The sequence below is a fragment of the Balaenoptera acutorostrata genome, chromosome 4, assembly GCF_949987535.1.
Source record: "Balaenoptera acutorostrata chromosome 4, mBalAcu1.1, whole genome shotgun sequence".
NCBI lineage: Eukaryota > Metazoa > Chordata > Mammalia > Artiodactyla > Balaenopteridae > Balaenoptera > Balaenoptera acutorostrata.
Window position 1 is genome coordinate 88374782 of NC_080067.1, and position 7158 is coordinate 88381939.

General features: G+C 38.2%; 1 non-coding gene across 1 annotated transcript; it reads right to left on the minus strand.

The window, feature by feature from the left end:
• Positions 1 to 247: 247 nt before the first annotated feature.
• On the minus strand, positions 248 to 354 carry LOC114237911 (U6 spliceosomal RNA). The gene has a single exon (XR_003623379.2). It is a non-coding gene; the product is annotated as a U6 spliceosomal RNA (small nuclear RNA).
• Positions 355 to 7158: the final 6804 nt, after the last annotated feature.

The window sequence follows — 7158 nt, forward strand, 5'->3', positions numbered from 1 at the left end:
CTATTTATTTACTTTTCTTTAAAAATTAAGTCAACTACCTGTGGGTTTTTTAAATTAATTTTTATTGGAGTATAGTTGATTTACAGTTGATTTACCTATACATATATCCACTCTTGTTGAGATTCTTTTCCCACATAGTTCATTACAGAGTATTGAGTAGAGTTCCTTGTGCTATACAGTAGGTCCTTATTAGTTATCTATTTTATATACAATAGTGTGTATATGTCAATCCCAATCTCCTAATTTAAAATATATGGAACGCTTCATGAATTTGCGTGTCATCCTTGGGCAGGGGCCATGCTAATCTTCCCTGTATTATTCCTGTTTTAGTATATGTGCTGCCGAAGTGAGCACTTGCCTGTGGTTTTTATTGCCCTCCTTCCCAGGTCTTTGTCTTTCTTATGCCTATTGCTTATTTCCCCCTCTACTTTTTCTTCCTCTCTTCCTCTTTTCCTAGATAACTGTCCTCCCTCTTCTCTAGCTCATACTTTTTTCAAGGACGGCATAAATCCTCTTCATTTCATAAAAGATGGGCTAATCATCAATAATAATAAAACAGAAAATGTGTCTTGCTTTATAAAGTCAGATTCTTTTTTCATTTTCACATTTCCTCTAACTCTTGAAATAACCTTAAGAGGTACGTATTACTGTCATTCCCATTTCACAGGTGACAAAACCAAGCCCAGGCCCCACGTTACATTGAACTACTAGGTATTCTGATTCCTGATAGTATGCCCTTTGCGCAAAATTTTACTGTCTTTCCATTTTAGTGTGTACTGATCTTTCCCTTCTCTGATTTATTTTAGTACTTGTGCCTGACTGTGCGTAATTTAATATTTAATTATATGCTGTCTAGGGCTATTCTGAAATGACTTTATAAATCACTTCATATATATTAGTTTATTCTGTGTAAAAAGATTGTTGGCCACATGAAGATGGTCATTCTATCTTATGCGTCTCTTGGAGTATCTGATTCAATATCAGTCATCTATGTTTAATAAGTATTTTTAACTGGTTGATTTGAATACAGAAAAGGAAAGATTTATCCTATCTGAACAAGTTTTATATCTCCTTATATGTCTAAAAGTGTGTGGATAGGTGGTAATAGTAATAATGATGGTAAGAATACTTGTTGTTCACAAACTGCGTCAGCTTTATTCCTCCATGAGAACCATGGATGCTTTTACTGTTAGGATTCCCCCCATTTCACAGATCCTGACCATGGAGCAGATAGTGGCAAAACCACTTCTGCCTGTGCTGCCTTTGTCAAAGTGAATGGAGACTGCCTCCCTTTGGGAGGCATATTACACTCTATGTTGTAAATGTGACTAGTCGTGTAAGCCATGGCAGTATTTATCCAAGAGTAAATGAGATTTTTCTGAACAAAGTCAAATGTTTAGAACAGCACTGCAGATCTGGATAAGCTTAATGCCATTGTGTTATACTACTCTCACCTTCTGTGAAGTGTGATATTTATTTAATTCCTTTACATTTTTGAACTTTTAGTTTTTTGTTTTTTTCTTTTTCTGGCAGAAATGGTGTAAAGGGAAAGTAAAGAGCTGGCTTGGGATGTTTTTCTTCTGAGAGGAGGAGTACCTCTTAAAGGAGGAAACAGGTGGTGAAGTGCCTCTTCTCTTCCTTACCCTTACCTGACTCCTTAATTTTCCCGTCTTCCTAGGTGGCACGAGAGTCTGGCTTTCAGGGCTAAGATCTACAGGAAGTGTTTCTTCCTCAGCTGGAGAAATATTTAGACAGCAGCAGAGACAGACTTGAATCCCCCACCCACAGTAGACCTCTGGTCCCATCCAGTCTTTCACATGAGAAAACTGAAACATGCTGGATGTTTTTCTAAAGTTTTAAAATTATTTTTAATAATCACAGTACTCTCTTCCTTGGAGACTGACAGTCTTGTTTATTTTTTCCCTTTTACTAGCTTGAGTTTTGCAGAATTTTGTCATTTACTCTTCTTTTCCTCTTTTTTGAGGGCAGGTAGGAAGTCCCACTCAAGGTTGTCATTCAGGTGTCTTTTAAAAGAGACAGTGGCACAAAGATGCAATGCTTGCTTCGTAGTCTAACTGGGAAGTGGTGGTAAAGGAAGGGATGCTTTCAGGACAGTGAGTTCATTCTTTGTCTGAAAAACAGGTCCGTAAGTAATATTGCAAACATAATGAACTAAAACAACAAACAAAACAAATGAGATGATGTTCAAGAAATCCCATAAAAGAGAACATGAAGTAAAAATTGGGGGCACATATGCAGTGTAGGTATTATTGTGGTGGTTTGAGCTTTCTTAAACACAGAAAAGTGCCACCCTTTGTACTCAGAGTGGGTTCCTGGGATAAGCAACATCTCTGATGAGCTTGTTAGAAATTCAGTCTTCAGCCCCACCTCAGACCTACTGAATCAGAATATGCATTTGACAAGAATACCAGGTAGCTCTTAGGCACTGCTATAGGCTTCTACCTTTTTGCATCTGGCCCCTTTACTTCTACCTGCCCCTTTATTTTACCATGTTCTTCCTGAGAATTCTGATTTGATTTCTTGGCTGCTGGATCAAGCATCCTATTTGTAATAAATTGTATAATGCCATAGAGCGGATTAGTATTTAGCTAGAAAAACACAATTCTGATGTCAGGCTAACTATCTCTGGGGGTGCTGGTTGTGTATGTTGCTGGATGCTCTGTGGTTAATATATAATTTCATTCTTGAAAGGCAGAAATTAGAGTCAATGTTTCTTCATTTCCTTGGGTTTAAGAGTAACACATGCCAGGATTAATAGTTCTCAGGTTTTTTTCAAAATATTAAAATTTGTTCTATGTTGTACAAACAATAAATCATTTACTCTCTGAGTCCTTCATGCTCAAGGAGTAGTGAAAAATTACTGACTCTGGTTGCAAGATTAAACCTCTGAAATGATATTTACTGATACATTCTTTGCCAGAAAATACCACCATTTTCTTTGCCAGTTACCATGGGTTAATAATGAACTCCTATAACCATACCTTTTGTTTGCTATTGCTTTATGTGAAGAAAACACAATGAAAGCATCTAGAAAATTCTCACCAGCTATTCTCCCCAAAATGCCATGACACCAGGTTTGTTCTGCACATTACCATATAATTAAGATTCAAACCTGCTTTGGTCCCTGAGTGTGTTGCTGTGGTGTTGAGGTCTTTCTAGCATATTTTTCTTGGTATTCAGTTACAGAAGCCTGTTTGCTGAAGGTCTTACTCCCATCTGATATTAGAATGGGAAAAACTTAGCATGTTTTTTCCTCCATAGTTGACTACAGAGCCAAAATAAAGTATATTAACTGGTGAATTGGGATAATGTCTGATTCAAATCAAAAGAAAAATCCATTTTGCTTGAGTAGGTTCAACTCTGGGGGAATTAAAATTTCTTTCACTCTGTCATGTCTACCACTGTGACTGAATTATCTGTGGTGGCCCTAATTCAGTATTTTTAACTTTTAGTCATTAATTGTACAGCAGAGGATTTGATCAGCCTTGCAGAAATTTGAATCGGTTTTTAATAGAATAAAAAATACCACTTTCTCTATATCAGGGGAACTTCATGAACACAGTAGGCACTCAAAAATACGTGTTCTATTTCTTAGATTCTCAATAAAGATATTGAAATTCTACCCTGTTCAGTAGTTATGCCTAAAATTAAAGAAAGAGAGTACAAGGGGAATTGTTTCTTTTTCTTAATATTGAAGATAATGCATTATGCCAGAAGAAAAATTCTAACATCAATAGTTCTTTAATCCATTTCTAAGAGATATGCCTTTGCCTAGAAGTATGTTGATTGACCTTCGGGGTAATTTTAAACCCGAAGCTCCACTTCGGAATTGGAATCAAAACACGTATCTTTCTTGCTGAGCACAATATTCTTTTCAATTCAATAAGAATTTATCATGTGCCCAGCATTATGGTAGGCAAGGGAAATCCTAAAGATAGAAAATATGGTCCCTTCTCTCTATACAGTATATTTATTATTTCATGAACTAGAAGCTCAAAGAATATACAAGTTGGAGACTTGCTTTTAAAGACTGTCATTATCTGTTTTCATCAAGCTGATGCAGGTCCTCTTTTAGAAAGTAGCATACTAGCTACCCAATTCTCAAACTCAGTTTTATCCTAAACCCTTCCCTTTCTCTTACCACTATACCCAATCTATCATCATCCACTTGATTCTACCTCCATAATACATCTTGATTCAATATCTTTCTCTCCATTGTTTATGCTGCTAATTTAGATTGGCCTGCATTACCTTTGGCTTGTACCATTGCAGTATCCTTTTAACTTTTTAACTGGTCTCTCTGACTCTGGCTTTCTACCTAACCAATTTCTTAAAACATAGATCTAAAATTGCTGCTGCTCTTGTTAGTATTCTCTGTCACTCACAAGATAGAGTTCAAACCTTATATTCTAAACTTAGGCCTCCAGTTTTGTTTCTATCAGCATAGATACTTATACCCTACATTCCCTCCAGAACACACTCAGCTGTTTCAGCATCTGGAGTTTTACTCTTCAAACTCCCCTGCCTGGAATGATCTTTCCTCTCATCTTTTCTCCATTTGACAACTAACAAAGCACCTTTCAAATTTGCATTTAAGAAAGTATCTTCCCATCATTTTCCTAAGTAGAATTGACCTTCCTCACCCTTGAGTCCCATGTAGATTGGGCACACTTCCATCCTTATTCCCACTATATCTATTTCCATTTGATCATAAGCTCCTAAAGACAGGATCCAGATATTTGTCTGTCTAGCTCCTGGAAGAGTGAGTAGAATGTAGCAAGTGCTCATCACAAGGCAAATGAGAGCATGAATGACAAATGTGTGCTAAGAAGATGAATGGCCAAAATGTGATACTCCTATGGAAGAATATCTATGAAGAGGCTCATCCAATGGATGTCTTATGTTGCCGCTGTAACAAGTTGGCACAAACTTGGTAACTTAAAAGAGCATGAATGTATCATCTTACATTTCTGGAAGTCAGAAGTCTAAAATGAGTCAGTAGGGCTGCATCCCTTCTGGAGGCTGTAGAGGAGAATCTGTTTTCTTGCCTTTCCCAGCTTCTAGAGGCTGCCTGCTTGCACTGGCCTGTGACCACACAACACTCTGACCTCTACTGCTGTTGTCACATCTCCTCTGTGACTCTTCTACCACCCTCTTCCATCCTTTACTTACCTCATGATTATATTGATCCCACCAATGTAATTCATGATAGTTTCCCCATCTCAAAGTCCTTAATTAATCACGCCTACAAAATCCTGATGTCATGTAAAGTAACATATTCACAGATTCCAGGGATAAGGATGTGGACATCTTTGGGGGGCCATTATTCTGACTACCACACCCAGGATCAAGCCATTTCTTGGATATGACAAATACTTTCAGGCCCATTGTTTTGAAAGGAAGATGGAAAATAACCTTGCAGGGAGGAGATGGCTGGTACTGAAGAAATTAGAAACACACCCACAAAGACCACCTGAGGCTCACACCAAGTTTACAGGCTGACACTCATGCCCACAGTGATCATGTATATATTCTGCAGGCACCTTCATATCCAGTCTTTTCTGACCCATCTCCAGGTCAAGGCCTTCCACTATGCTCCCTGGACTCCACATTGCCCTTGTGCTTTTTCTAAAAACCTTTTTCTGAAGATGAACCTTAGCTTGATTTCATGTGTTATGGTGCCAGATGAAGGTGATTTGCCTTAGCTGCCGCCCACCTAAAAAGGGCCCATGTGGGTAAAAGGTTCTATTTCTACAAGCTCACTTCAGTCTTCTTGACATGGCAAGGGACACTCAGATCTCTACTATTCAGAAATCAGTTGGAGTGCTTGAGGGAAGAATGTGAACATCTTTGGTTTGAGATGGTTGCGATTTTCCAAAGAGTTTCTTGCTTTGTTATTTCTTTGAAAAGCCTCAGGAAAAACTCTGTCAGACTGATTCCAAGACTCATGGCCTGAAATACAACTTGCCCATTGATATATGCCTGCCTTTAAGATTCTCTGTCACTCCTCTAAGGTCACATGTTGTTTGTCTTAACTTTAAATACAGTTTTGCTCCTGAATGACTGAAAGCTTCTTCGATGCTATTGTTACCCCTTCATGTCCTTGGCTGATAGACAACTGTGAGTAAGTCACACGACTGTTTAAATTTCTCTGCTTCTTTTCCCTTGAGACATGATGGCCCTCCCTGTCTGGATTCCTCAGCCCTCTAACCCTTCACTCTACATTCTCTAAATGTGTGTTTGCACACTTGTGCATGTGCATGTGTTGGTATCCTGAGAGTCAAATGCCTTTTCTCTTCCCACTTAACTGGATTCAGACTGTAATAAGACTATGTTCTGAAATAGCAGCACTAATCCTCTTGCCCTGAAGGGGATGGTGTTTAGAATCTTGAAAGTCCTTTATCAGACTAAACTCTATTTCTTTATAGCCAGGAACCTCCTTCTATCATAAATACTTGTCATGCCAGTACCTTCAGCTGACAAGATAATGCCTTATCAATCATAAAATCCCCAAATTATGCAGATGTCTCCTTCTATTCTGTTTGTATTGTCATTTGTGTAAAAAAAAGAAGTTAGAATCATAGAAGCAGGACTCTTAATCAGGTCACTTCCCCCATATGCTTGAAAAGTCAAAGACTTGTTTCTCACTGGATTTAAGAAACAGATTGTCACTTATGCAAAATCAATTAATGGTAATTAGATACTCACTTTATTAGGGGGCACTGGGTGAGGGGGAAAAAGTGGCATGAGGTAACTTTCTGGCAAGTTCAAGTTCTGCAGTGTTGACTGAATTTGATTTTTGTAGAATGGTTAACAACCCGAGGGCATTATCCAGAGCTGTCAGTTATATATCAAGGAGTTCTCTGAATTTGGCTAAGCTTATTAGGGATAGCATTATCATTTATGAGAAAATTCCATGAGGTTTTTTAAGTACATGGAGTCCTCGAACAATATGAAAGACACACACAGTGAACCACGAGATAGGCAGTGCTCAGTCTCAGGAGAACGACAGGTTGTCTTGACCCAGGCTGGATTTGAAGCTGAGGTTCACGTTACTGCAGAGTGGAGTTTTAGATCATGAAGTAATCCCCTCTGGCTCATCTTATCTGCTTAGTCTGTGTCAATTTTTTTTTTTAA